This window comes from Crocuta crocuta, unplaced genomic scaffold (genome assembly GCF_008692635.1).
Source record: "Crocuta crocuta isolate KB4526 unplaced genomic scaffold, BGI_CrCroc_1.0 scaffold17, whole genome shotgun sequence".
Lineage (NCBI taxonomy): Eukaryota > Metazoa > Chordata > Mammalia > Carnivora > Hyaenidae > Crocuta > Crocuta crocuta.
The window spans coordinates 289,510-303,597 of record NW_027532041.1 but is presented as its reverse complement, the minus strand read 5'-3'; the positions used below and the strand labels follow the sequence as shown (position 1 = coordinate 303,597).

Sequence of the window (14,088 nt, the reverse complement as noted above, 5' to 3'; positions counted from 1 at the left end):
AGTGGTTTTGTTTTGTTTTTGTAACCAAGGATTTTTAGTGTGTACTTGGATATGAAGACTTGAAAACATTTGGATCTTCTGTAGAAATGCCTGAGCTATGCTTACTCCCTATATGTCTGAATAAATCAAATGTAGTTTTTGCTAAAATTGTTTTAATTTTGTTCCTAACTAATCATGAGTTCTACTGAGATTTGGTCAGGTGGACAGGGCTTGGAAATAAAATGACAACAGTGATATTAGAGGTATTTTTTTATTACTTTTTTAATATATCCTGGTTAAAAGAAATTAAGCCTCAGCAAATTTAACCGCCCTTTCAGTAAAGTCATTAGCTCTCCGAAAACATGGGAAAACATAAAATTGTTGCTATTTAATACGTGCTATAATATGTGCATGTATTAAACTTCTGGTCTTTAGTATTCTGTGGTTTATTAATTTAAGTTTTGGCAACCATTCTGTGGAATTCTCTCCTTTTTAGTGTTAGGAAGAAAGGATCAGGAAGAAAAACAATTATCCTATAATTTTATTAATTGTTTCAATACAGTTAGTCCTTGTACAATCTTTAGATTCTGTTTTCATCAAAGGGTAAGAAATAGTAACTCATTGAGGGCAGAGTATCTTGCCCAATATATATCTGAATTATGTCCTTTTTTTTAAAATGTGTTTTATTATTTTTGAGAGAGAGATAGAGACAGTGTGAACAGGGGAGGGTCAGAGAGAGAGGGAGATGTAGAATCCTTCATCAAACTGCCTTTTACTTCCCCAGCTCATTTCCTGTCACTAATCATCTTACACTGAATATTTGAGCAACACTAAACTGTTTAAATTTTCTAGATAAACCATGCTGGAAGGAAATAAGGGACATGTGGTTTACTAGAGACTAGGAACTAGGATTGTCCTGCACGAGCTAGAACCTTAGTATAGGCTGCCAGGTGGGACCTGAGGCCACACAGATGCTGTTCCTTGGGAGCTTGAACCAGAGAAAGCATAGCTGCTGCTGGAAATGACAACACAGAGTGAGATAAATGTAAATATCCTGGTTGTTCTCTCTCTTCCTGCCCTCCATTCTCCCACCATTGGGTCCCATTGCCCAAACCAATTACATGTCAACTGGCAAGGGCACCTGGGAAATATAGTCCCCTGAGATACAAAGCTTGAGCAGAGAGGATATAGGGACTAGATCTTAAAGCAAACATATACATGAGTTTTACAACCTGTCTTAAGTTGAGCTTACCCAGAAGTAAAACAAGTAAAACAAAGTAAAACAAAGTCCTCTAAAACAAGGACTTGAATTCAAGTAGTTTATTTGAGAGGTGAATCTAAGATACATAGGAACAGAAGTGGGAAAATGATATATAGAAGGTCAGGATGCTGATGTAAGGAGCATTATTAAGCCGGTTATCATTTTGGGCAGCTGAAGGTCAATAATGTCGGGAACCATTGAGAAGCTGCATGGAAGTGAGGAAGCTGGGATATGTATGTGCCAACTCTTTTCCGTTAATGGTTGAGAATGGCTCTAGGTGGGAATGGACCATTATCTTGGTGGTATTTCCAGCCTGCCCTGAGCATAGGCTGAACATGCTTAGAGAAAGCTGATCAAAGAAAGTGCACAGGCAGAGAGAGAATCACAGGTGGTTGCAGGGAGAACTTGTCAGCAGGTTAAGTAACAGTAAGTGTCAAGGGGCAATGACAGCACTGCTACATTCCCAAGACTGAATTAGGTGCTTCTTTTCTGTGTATCTTTTGTACATTCTTCATGAATCTATCCCTGTGTTTATGTATCTTCTTCTATTTTCAACTTTTGCTCTTTAAACTAGAGGTTATTTTTTATTCTCCATCTAGTCCCGACCAATCAGCCAAAGAAGTCCTTAACTTAAATACAGTATTAAATGTTTCTTAACCTAATCAGAACAAACCCCTCCCTTTCTGTCACAAATAATTTGAAGTATCTCATTTACTGTGCTGAAATTTAAACAATATAACCTGCCTATACATAGTTAAAAAAATCAGTATTGTGTCCTAAATCTGAAAAAAGAAAATAAGAAAGAGTAGAATAATATGCATATCATTATGTAAAGGATAAGGCATGAGTATACTAGAAGGCATAATAAGTGGTTAGATACTTGCACTTGTGAAAAAAAATACATTTAGGTTTAAGAAATAAAGAACACATTCATCTGTATATTATTTACTTTTNATGAAACAACTGAAAATGTAGAATGACACAGAAGTGTTGTATTGGCAACTTACATTTCATAAGATTGTTGTAACTTATGACACGATTTTCCAAAGGGGTAAACAAATCTTGGTAGATTTACTAAGAAAGTAATTTTTTTGTTGATTAACATAATGGCATTTCTGAAAGATTCTATGTAATTAAAACAGCAAATATGCATATATGTATTTATATGCAAAACAGAGTTAGAATCTAGGCTCAGATAATATAGTGAGATTATTTATCTTCAAGAATCTCCCACAGGGTATTTGATAGTTACTGGATATGAGACAGTTTTCTAACTGTGCAGGACAGTCCTATACATTGCAGTATGTATGGCATCCCTGGTTATCCCTACACCCTAAATTCCAAGAGGACCCCATAACCATTGTGACAAACAAAAAATAATCTCAAATTTCTAAAACACACCATTGAAAATGGGAGTGCTCCTTTGAGAACTACTTTGTTAAGTGTTTGTTGAATGCATCTGTTTCTCAAGTAAATAGGACCTGAATGTTGAATTAGCTATGGATAGCTGAACAGGAGGTTGAAATTAGTAGGAAAAATAAAGTGTAAATTCACCAGTATATCAAAATAGTTTCCTGACTATAAAGATGATTAATGGCTGCTTTGGAAATATATGTTTAAACATCTGGATATTTGTTGGGATATTTTAAACTGTCCTCCAGAAGAAATTATAATGGACTTTGCTTTTTTAGTTCAGCATTTTGTTTTGTTTGTTTGTTTGTTTGTTTTAATGTTTTATTTATTTCTAGGAGAGAGAGAGAGAGAGAGACAGCGTGAGCAGGGGAGGGTCAGAGAGAGAGGGAGTCACAGACTGAAACAGGCTTCAGGCTCTGAGCTGGCAGTCAGCACAGAGCCCGACGCGGGGCCCGAACCCACGAACCGCGAGATCATGACCTAAGCGAAAGTCGGACGCTTAACCGACTAAGCCACCCAGGCGCCCCTTTAGTTCAGCATTTTGATAATAGCTTGGAAAAATATATAGGAGCCATGCTTATCAGATTTGGAGAAAACACAAAGTTGGAAGGGATGTTTATATGATGGTGGATACCCATGGTTAAAAAAAATGAGTTAACACAATTATAATAATATTCCAAGTCAAGTTTCAGAATATGATTGCATTACTATGGAATGAAGGTATAGGCTCACTTATACACATTAGTTCATTACTATTTTACTAAGTACAGTGACACTGGTTTCACCTGTATCCATGTAATCTTTAAAGACAATAGATGTTTAATATTCAAAGGAAGCAAGGTTGTAACCCCACTATATTAGATTTGTTTATGGTAATGCATTTAATTCTGAGTGGTGGTCTTTATGAAGATCATTGACCAAACTGAGAGCTTTTAGAAAAGACAAAGATAATGAAAAATCTAAAAACTCCTCCATTTGAAGAATGATGGACAGAATTGGGGATGTTAAGAGTGGAGAAGAAAAATATTTAAAGAAGACATAGTGAATTAAGACTCAAAGAGATTAAGTAATTTGTCCAAGGTAACAACATTAATATTGTCTGTAGGTTAATTCATTAAATGTGCATTGTCAAGTGATGGACTATGCATCATTTACAGTGTTTATAATAAGCATATGCATTGATTATGGTAATACAAACTGCCAGATAAACAACTTTCAAATTCTAGTAGCCTACTGATTCAATCACTTAAGATTATGTTATATCTGCACATCTAATGGTCCAGTTTTCATCCTCTTAGGTTATGTACTTTCTTTCATGTGGTGATTTAGAACTCAAGTTTCTTCATTCTTGTGGTTCCTCTCTTCTTCGGGAACTTAGTATCTTCCACATGTATCCAGCTGACAGGGAAAGGGGAGTGTGTGTAGTATAATATAAATGCTCTTTAAAAATTGCTTGGGTGATGACAGAAAACATATTCCATTAGCCAGAGCTCACATGACCAAGCAAGCAAGGGAGGTATTTGGAGGAGGGGGAGCAAGGAGTCAGGAGGAAGCTGAGAAATACAGGCCTCAGTCAGGGCAGCTATCTTCCAAAGATTCCTGGCTATGAAAAAGAGAGAATGGATTTGTTGGTGGTTGACTAACCTTTTCAGTCACAACCAGCAAGATGAATTTTCCTTCCCTCATTTTATAGTTGACACCAAGGCTCATAAGGATTCAAGAAATTTTCCCAAGTTCTCACAACTTTTAAGTGCTGAACTTTTGTCTAATTTTAAAGTTTAGTTATGTTCTTACACCATACCAAACCATCTCTAGTAAGAGACAATCCTTCCTAATATTACATGTTTCTGTCTTCTTAAAAAATTTTTATAATGTTTTTTCATTTTTGAGAGAGAGAGAGGGCACAAGTGGGGTAGAGGCATAGAGAGAGGGAGACACAGAATCTGAAGCAGGTTCCAGTCTCTGAGCTGTAAACATAGAGCCGGATGCAGGGCTTGAACTTGCAAACCATGAGATCATGACCTGAGCTGAAGCCAGACGCTTAACTGACTGAGCCACCCAGGTGCCCCTACACATTGGTGTCTTTCTCAAATTAATTTAATCTTCTAATTTCTACTGTTTTTTACTCAGGTTATGATCTCATGTTTCATGGGATTGAGTCCTGCATTGGGCTTCTCACTGACAGCATGGAGCCTGCTTTGGTTTCTCTTTGCCCCTCTGCTCATGCACATTCTCTCTCTCTCTCTCTTTCTCTCTCTCAATAAATAATTAAACATTAAAAAAAAAAAAAGAGTTACATCTCCTTTCTAGACAAATTCCTTTTCTCTTAGTCCCATTGAGCCATGCCACCAATCATCTTTCTCCTGGGAGTGGTTAAAACACACATGTCCACAACACACATACATCCACTCATACACACACAGAAGCCCTTTTTCTGACCTTTTCTAACTTACACATTTTTCTCCTTAGGGGGATTAGACTGCTTCTGCTCCACTCTCTGGTATTTAAATAAATCTGCATAAGATACTGAAGTCACTTATCTTCCGGGCTTTGCTCAGTCTCCTTAGCAACCTCCTTAGCAACAGACTTTAAAAAGAAATCTCAAAAAAGTTGTACAGGATCATATCTTTACAGTTATACTAAAAATTGGGGAAAAAAAGTAAAACAAAACCTCTCATCACAAATTACACTGACTTCCCTCCTCTTGGTTCATTAAATAACCCTCAGACCTTCTGAAAGGATTCTGTTCCTGACCATATTGTCTATTTTCCTCATTGCTGTCAGAACCCTCTTTAAACACAAACAAGTATGTATTGTTTTCCTACTAAAATCTTTCTTTCTAATGGATTCTATTCTCATTCTGATACACAATGATGTAAATTTTGATCAGGGCCTACAAAGCCTTAAAATTACAAAGTCCCCCATCTCCAGAACTTTGCTCTCTCATGCTCCTCCGTGCTCCAGCTGTCCTGTCTTGTTACTCCATCTGCCAAGCTCATTACTTCTTCTAGACCTTTACATTTGCTATTTTCTCTGCTTGCACTACTCTGAGATTTTTACATGATTTGTACCTTCTCATACTCACTGACTACCTTACTTAATCTGCATTACTTTTTAATAGAATCTGACACTATCTGAAAATACAATATTTATGCATTTATTTTGCAGATAATTTCCATGAGAGGGAGGACTTTGTCTTCTTCACTACTTGATCAGTGTTTGTTCAGTGCCCCCCATGTATCAAGCTTTCTTGAATAATTTGTTTATTTGTTGTTTGAGAGTTGACAAAATGATGTTTACAGAGAACAAGTCCTGGTACCCACAGCCATCCTGGAAGTAAATGCTTATGTATTCAGACATTTCACTCTAGATTTAGGTTAAAAGCAGGATTGGGATTTGGTCAGGGAGGCAAAGCTGACCATAATTAGTCTGCAGAAGTGAGAAAGGCATTGTCTGTGTCATTTTGCTCCCTGTACTCATCTAGACTTCAATATCATGCATTAAACATGTTTGTTTTAACTTTGGGCCAAGTTCAGCATACTGGAGTTTGAGGGAAATTCATCTTTCAGACAGGTGGTTTCCAAGATTATAAAATTGAGCATAGGTGATAAAAGGAATTTGCTTAAGAAAGAGGAGAAGGATGCTTTAGTATTTCTTACATTCATCTCTCCTTTCCTTTCCCAGAAATGATGCTTGATAAAGAACTTTGGCTAAGCGGGTGCTTTATGGATGATGCAGAGGAAATAAATGTGGTGTATAAGTTAATCAAAAATTTCTTCTGCATTGACTTTTTCTAGCTGTTTAATTAGCTATTCAAGAGCAGCACTCCTGTACATGACTAAAAATAGGCCAAAGCTTGGTCAGGGGAAAAAAAAAGTATAGCAATGTGTTTTTTTCTATATTTTAATAGTGGTTCAGATTTTCACATTAGTTTCATGAAACAGATAGGTTTGCATATTCTTTTATTTTAAAATTGTGCACCTATAATAGAAAATACATGCCCGGGGGTTTACTCATTTTAAAGGAATAGTATTACATTACTTTTGCATAGAACTTTGTAATTTGCAAAGCACTTTAATATAAATAGTCCAACTTTTCCTCCTTGGATACAAATAGGTGATATTAATGTTAAAAATGTATTGTGGTGGCATCTTGTTCCCATTTACACATAAACTGGCAGCCCCTCCCAACTTGGTATTTCTGGGATTCTCAAGGAGATGTTTGGCCTTGTCTCACAATATTGTGTATCAGTTATTGCTATCATAAGATGTCCATTGTTTTCTTTCTTATCTGTACTGGATTATTTTGTCAATATTCTCTATTTTATTATTGTTATGTTTAGTTTGTTTATTTTGAGAGAGACAGAGACAAGATAAGTGAGGGAGAGGCAGAGAGAGAAAGAGAGAGAGAGAGAGAGAATCCCAAACAGGCTCCGTGCAGTCTGCACAGAGCCTGATATGGTGCTTGAATCCATGAACCATGAGGTCATGAGCTGAGCCAAAAACAAGCGTTAGGACATTTAATCACCCAAGCAGCCCAATATTCTTTACTTTAAAAATGCTTGCTAGTGCCTCTGTTTACCATGAAAATGCTGATATCCTTGCTGACACTTGTGATGCTAGAAAAGGGGTGTTGTGATCTCCATAGAAGTGGAAAAAATGTTTTGTTTTAACCTAGTATGCTACATTTTCCTCCTTTCTGCATCCACCTACTGGGATACTTATGCCAAGTACATAGATTCTTTGAGGAGACCCTCCGTTCAGTCATAAGATATGTTCAGATTAACCCCATTGCTGTGTTTGATTTAGGCTCAGATGAGAGTCTGCTATATATTACTCATTTAGGTTTCCATGACAATTCTATGAGGTAGTCAGGACAAGGCAATATTGGTTCCATTTTACATATTAGAAATAAAATACAAGAAAGTTGGTTCATTTTTTAAATTTAAAAAATAATTATAAATAATTATCAGATTAAATTAGACAGTGAGATCTTCTGTTTATTTTAACTCAGATCTTTTTTGGTATTTCTTCATCCAATATCTCCCTTTTTTAGCTTGTCACTTTTTTTTTCTGCTTTATTGAGGTATAATTGACAACAAGGACATTCTAATTGCCTATAAATGGAAAAAGCTATCCAGAAAGGGATGAATTTCATGTGAATGGAGGTTTGGAAGCAGAGACTGGCAGGTACATTGGAGTGATGAAATACCAGATGGAGAATATGAGCCAGATAATCTCTAAAATCCTTTTCCAATCCTTTTGTGGTCAGTAATCACACAGCTAACATCCAAACCAAACAAACAACAATGTGGCTCTGCTCACAGAAAGGGAGGAGTCTGGGCTTTTAGTAATAGAAGGATGAAAGCAAAACGGTTGATGAAATCTGAGAGTAAAGCAGAAGAAAAGCAGAGGGAGATTTTCAATTTGGGCAAGAGCAGGGTCTGGTGAAAGAGTTCAAGGGCAGAAATGTGCTGACCTGACCTAAGTTATTTTCATGGCTCTAGTTTCAAAAGAGGACAGAGGAAATTGTCGGTGGGTGGGAGCTGATTGGGAGCAAAGTGTTGAGTTCAAAAGCATTTGGGTTCCGCAGAGGAATCTCAGAACCCTATTTGGCATCTCCTATTTGTTTTTTTCTTCCTAGTCAAATCTAACAGCAACCCCTAATAGACACCAGCCTGGTAGGACAGAACTAACTGTCTGGTACAAAAGAGCCAATCAGGGGATGGGACTTGAGTATATTATGCTACGTGAAATAAGTCAGTCAGAGAAAGATAAATATCATAGGATTTCAGTCATATATGGGATTTAAGATACAAAATGGATGAACATGGGGGAAAGGAGGCAAAAATAAGATAAAAACAGAGAAGAAGACAAACCATAAGAGACTCTTAAATACAGAGAACAAACTAAGGGTTGCTGGTGAAGTATTCGGTAGGAAATGGACTAAATGGGCAATGGGCATTAAGGAGGACATTTGTTGGGATGAACATTGGGTGTTATACGTGAGTGATGAACCACTACAGTCTATTCCTGAAATCATAAAAAAAGAAATAGAAGGGGAAAAGAAGCCAATGAGGGGTACCCAGTCTCACAGGAAAGAAGGAAGATTAATGACAATTCTGAGACATCCAGAAATCTTCTCTTCTTTGCATTGATTTTTTTCCTTAAGTAGCTTATTGTCAAGTTGGTTTCCATACAACACCCAGTGCTCATCCCAACAAGTGCCCTCCTCCATGCCTATCACCCCCCTTCAACTCTCCCCCACCCCCATCAGCCCTCAGTTTGTTCTCAGCATTCAAGAGACTCTCATGGTTTTCCTCCCTCTCTTTCCCCAACTATTTTTCCCCTTCTTCTCCTGCATCATCCTCCGTTAGCTTCCTCCTAATCCACCTATATGTGCAAACATATGGTATTTGTCCTCCTCTGCCTGACTTATTTCACTCATACTAACAACCCCTAGTTCCATCCATGTTGCTACAAATGGCCAGATTTCATTCTTTCTCATTGCCATGTAGAATTCCATTGTATAAATATACCACATCGTCTTGATCCATTCATCAGTTTGAGTAGATAGGACTCAAAAATTTTTGAAACAAAGAATTGTGAACTGAGCACTGACACAGCCCCTGGTATCTGTTACTCTGTTACTTTCTCTCTATATCTGATTGGTCTTTATCCATACTTTACTGTTCATTCAACTTACTAAAGGTTTTTTAGCATCTGAGTTTTCTGTGCACTTGTTCTCCCTGAGATAGTGGGGCTCATTGCCTTATATATGAGTTGGTGGGGAGGAGGGGCTTGGTCATTTATCATCTTATTCCCGAAATGATCTCTGTTTCTTAGCTTTGACCCATGGACTGTAAACACTTTTACTGCTAAATTCTGGAACTGTTAGGATATGATTCTGTCTGGTAACCCATGCAGGTGGCTTTACATCATTTATTTCAGCCTTAGAAGCTAAGCACGATAATACAAAACACCCTTATGAATGATGTGATATTTAATTTTTAATGGTATATCCTTTTTTCTCACAAAAGAAAAGTAGTTCATACAGCTTTAATAATCTTGTTAAGGCTCATATCCTAAAAGAAAATCAGTTTTTCTTTTTTATATATATTTTTAATCTTTATTGATGTTTGAGAGAAAGAAAGAGAAAGAGAGAGAGAATGCTGAGGAGAAGAGAGAGGGAAACACAGAATCTGAAGCAGGCACCAGTCTCTGAGCTGTCAGCACAGAGCCTGATGCGGGGCTCAAACTCACAAACCTGATCATGATCATGACCTGAGCCGAAGTCAGAAGCTTAACCAACTGAGTTACCCAGGCACCCCTCAGTTTTTCTTTTCAGATGGGTAAATTTAGAGACGTTAAATGTTTTTTCTCCTCATAACAACACAATAACAGAGTTGGGAATATAACTCTGAAACCTTGATTCCCAGCTCCCTGTTTTCATCAATAAAACACAGTCAACACCCTGTTCTCTTGCTCTGATTGCTGTATTTGCATGCCCCAATTCTCCCATTAAATCTAAATTGTATTTGTATTTAAATCTAAATTGTATTTAGCATCTGCAGCAGAAGGCTTTTATTTTTAAATTATTTCTAAGAGCTCTGAGGAGAGGTTACTGGAATTCTGTTTTGAGAGCACAGGTTAAAAGTTAAGGCAAAGGTTAAAGGACTAACCACAGGTCACACAGACTGCTATTGCCAGTGTAGAGAATAAATTATTGGCTATCATTTCCTCTATATTTGTGTATAGAATTTTTCATAGTAAAGTATTTAAAATGACACCAAAAATGACATAGTATAAAGAAAACCAGGTATCTATTTGCCTACTCTTTAACGTGAAGAGCTAATTATCTTTTACCTAATTCTTACCTTTTTCAAACCCCATGTAGCTCCTGGCAATAGTCTCATATGCATGCAAGTAATGACTATAGTGTATCAAAGAACTTCAAAAAAATTAGTAAAGATTTGAGCTTACATTTTGTCTTAGTATAGATGTGCTAACTATTGACATCAGTATACTCAGTTCTTGAGTACACATGAGATCACTAGTTGTTAACATGGAAGACACTGGATAAGACTGAAATGAAAACATGATCGTGTGAAATTACCCACTAATTCAGAATATTAGTATGTTGCTAGGAAACTGAAACTAATGCCAACAATTCAGAAATGTCTGTTCCAGAGCCGACAATGGGTAAGGAATAAGTTAAAGCTCAGAATTTAATCCCAAAAGGTAAATAAGACTATAGGTTTCACTAAGTCTTGGTAAATGGAACTTTCAATTAGAATAGAGCAATGAAATGGCAGAATTTGTACAAAATGTAGAAGGAAAAATGGGGAAAATATTTTACATGAGCATATATCTTATGCAAGAAGATATAATATTTTCAGAAATTTAAGCACGAGAATGACACAATTAATTTTCATATTCTTAGAATAGCATAGCATGTGATTAGAGAGTGGAAAACAGGAGTCAGAAACCAATTTGGAGGTTTTCCAGTAAGAGATAATAGATGTATAAACTAATCCAGTGACATGGCCAAAGGAAAGACCATATATGAGAGATGAGGAGGAAGAATTAATTAGACATCCAAGACTCAAGGAGTCTGCTCTAGAACAATGGGTGGATCGTGGCTTCACTTATCAAGATAGAGAATGTGTAAAATCTGTTGCAAAGACCATGAAATTTATAAATTTTGCTTTGACATAGCTGTGGGACATTTAACATGACCATCAGTCAATAGGAAAATCATGCCTCAATCTCAATAAGGAAGTCAGAGGAGAGATACTCTTAATACTGAAGTTTTTGAGATATAAGATAACCCATAGGGACTTTTCCAAATAGGAAGAGATTCACAGATTGGACCTTTGGAAATTCCACATATAACCAATTAAGCACTTCTTTGTGATTAGTGTTTAAAGGATTAAATATAGCACCAAAAATAGGCTTATGTCAAACACTTTGAAACTCAGAGAAGGAAATATTTTTGTTATGCACTCTGTTTTGGTAAATTAGGGAATTTTTCCTTAATATTGGAGGATGTCTTCTGAAAGAGGAACTGGACTTAACTTTATGCCCTCAAAAGCATAATTCAGAACAATTAAATAACTTTTTAATAAACTGGCCTGTGACAAATAAGATAGCTTTTTTTAGGTAGAAACAAATTCCCAGACACCCAAACTGTGTTTGACATATATGAAACACACAGTAAACACAGTAAACAATTTTTTAAATGGATAAGAATGATCACTTTGCTGAGAGTTGTAAATGTCCTCTAAAATGGATTTTGTCCAGTCTTAGATGACTCTAAAATTTTACATTTTTCCATGTTTTTGGAAAACTTTAAGTGTAAGGGTTTATGTGAAGATAAGTTTTCCCTCTAGATATAGATTCATAAATTTAGTCATCCTTTTCTGAGAAAATAGTTCATCAAAGTGTGTTTGAGGCTACTTTGTCAAATATAATCTGCAAATCTAATTAGACATTTGCACAGAACTACCACTTTGCCAGTATCTCTGCTTTCTACAGGATTGGTTTCCTAAATATTTTTAGAGAAATTTTAGGTTTACAATAAAATTTAGAGGAAAGTTCAGAGATTTCTCACACACCTGATGTCCCCCACACATGCATAGCCTCCTCTATTAATAACATTACTCACCAGATTAGCACATTTACACCAAGGATGAACCTGCATTGGCACATTATAATTACCCAGAATTCATAGTTTTCCTTAGGGTCCACACTTGGTTTTGTACAATCTAGGGGTTTGGTCAAATGCATTATGATGTATATTTATTATTATTACATCATACAGAGTATTTTCACTGCCTAGAAGTCCTCTGATTCACCTTTCCCTCTACTTCTCACCTCTGGTAAGCACTGATCTTTTTATTGTTTCCATAGCTTTGCCTTTTCCAGAATGTTACTTAGTTGGAATCATATCATATAGTTGGTACATAGCCTCAGATGGGCTTCTCTCACTTAGAAACATACATGTAAGATTCCTGGTATCTTTTCATGGCTTGATTGCTCATTTATTTTTAGTACTTAATAATATTCTATTATATGGATATAGCATAGTCTATCATCCATTTAATAATGGATGTTTGGTTGCTTCCAAATTCTGAAAATTATGAATAAAGCTGCCATAAACATCTGGGTGCAGATTTTTCTAGAGTAAGTACTAAGGAGTATGGTTGTGGGATCATATGGTAAGAGTATATTTAGTTTTGTAAGAAGCTGCCATATTATTTTCCATATTGGCTATACCATTTTGCCGTCCCACCAGCAATGTAGTTTTCATCAATATTTTAAGATTTTGTTCTTTTATTCTACTGTTTTCTTTGCCGCTTTTGTATCCATACAGAATTACAGTGCTGAACATGGCTAGAAATGTCACTGATTAGTCAGTCTTCCTGGATTTGGGCAGAATAGTGATTAGATAATTTTGGACTAATGAGGTCATAAAAAGTTTAATCAGAGCAATTTCAGGACTTGTTAGCTACATGATTTGTAAGTTTTATACACTTTTATAAGAGTAAAGTACATAGGGACATGTATTTGCTTTGCTGCAAAACCCTATCCCTATCCTATTTTAATTATTTTTTTTAAATACTAGCTTACTTTTACATAGAACTTAATATGTATGTGTGCAATTTCTCCTAATATTAACCTGTATGTATCATTCTAAAATTTATTTCCTTTTACCTGACTTTTTCTTACTGATCATCCAATATACATTTTCTTATTTTATTCTCTATGAAAATGCATCACATGTTAGGCTCATTTTTTTTTTGAAATTGTGATTTTTTTTATTTTAATTTTTTAAAAATATTTTTTGTAATTGAAGTATAATTAACATACAGTGTTAGATTAGTTTTGCGTATACAATATACTGATTTAGCAATTCTATACATTATTTAGAGCTCATCAGGATAAGTGTTCTCTAATCTCCTTTATACATTTTGCCCAGGCCCGCAACCCACCTACCTCCCTTCTGGCAGCCACAGTTTGTTACCTGTATTTAAGAGTCTCGGTTTTTGTATGTCTCTTCTTTTTTATTTGTTTGTTTCGTTTCTTAAATTCCACATATGAGTGAAATCCTGTGGTGTTTCTCTTTCTCTGATGGACTTATTTCACTTAGCATTATACCTTCTATATCTTCCCATATTGTTGCAGATGGCAAGATCTCATTCTTTTTTTAAGGCTGAGTAATATTCTTTATCCATTTTATTTATTCATTCATCTATGGATGGACACTTGGGTTGTTTCCATATCTTGTCTATTGTAAATAATGCTGCAATAAACATAGAGGTGCATATATCTGTTGGAATTAGTGTTTTCATTTTTGGGGGGTAAATACCCAGTAATAGAATTACTGGATCATGTGGTAATTCTCTGTTTAAATTATAAAATATTTGATTTGAT

General features: G+C 35.8%; 1 long non-coding RNA gene across 1 annotated transcript in view; it reads right to left on the bottom strand.

Moving 5' to 3' along the window:
* Window positions 1-12,361, bottom strand: part of LOC144241755 (uncharacterized) — a 67,979-nt gene extending 55,618 nt beyond the window's left edge. The window contains exon 1 of the long non-coding RNA XR_013338183.1: window positions 12,320-12,361. This is a non-coding gene — a long non-coding RNA (uncharacterized LOC144241755). The remainder of the gene's footprint in view (window positions 1-12,319) is intronic.
* Between the last annotated feature and the right edge of the window lie 1,727 nt (window positions 12,362-14,088).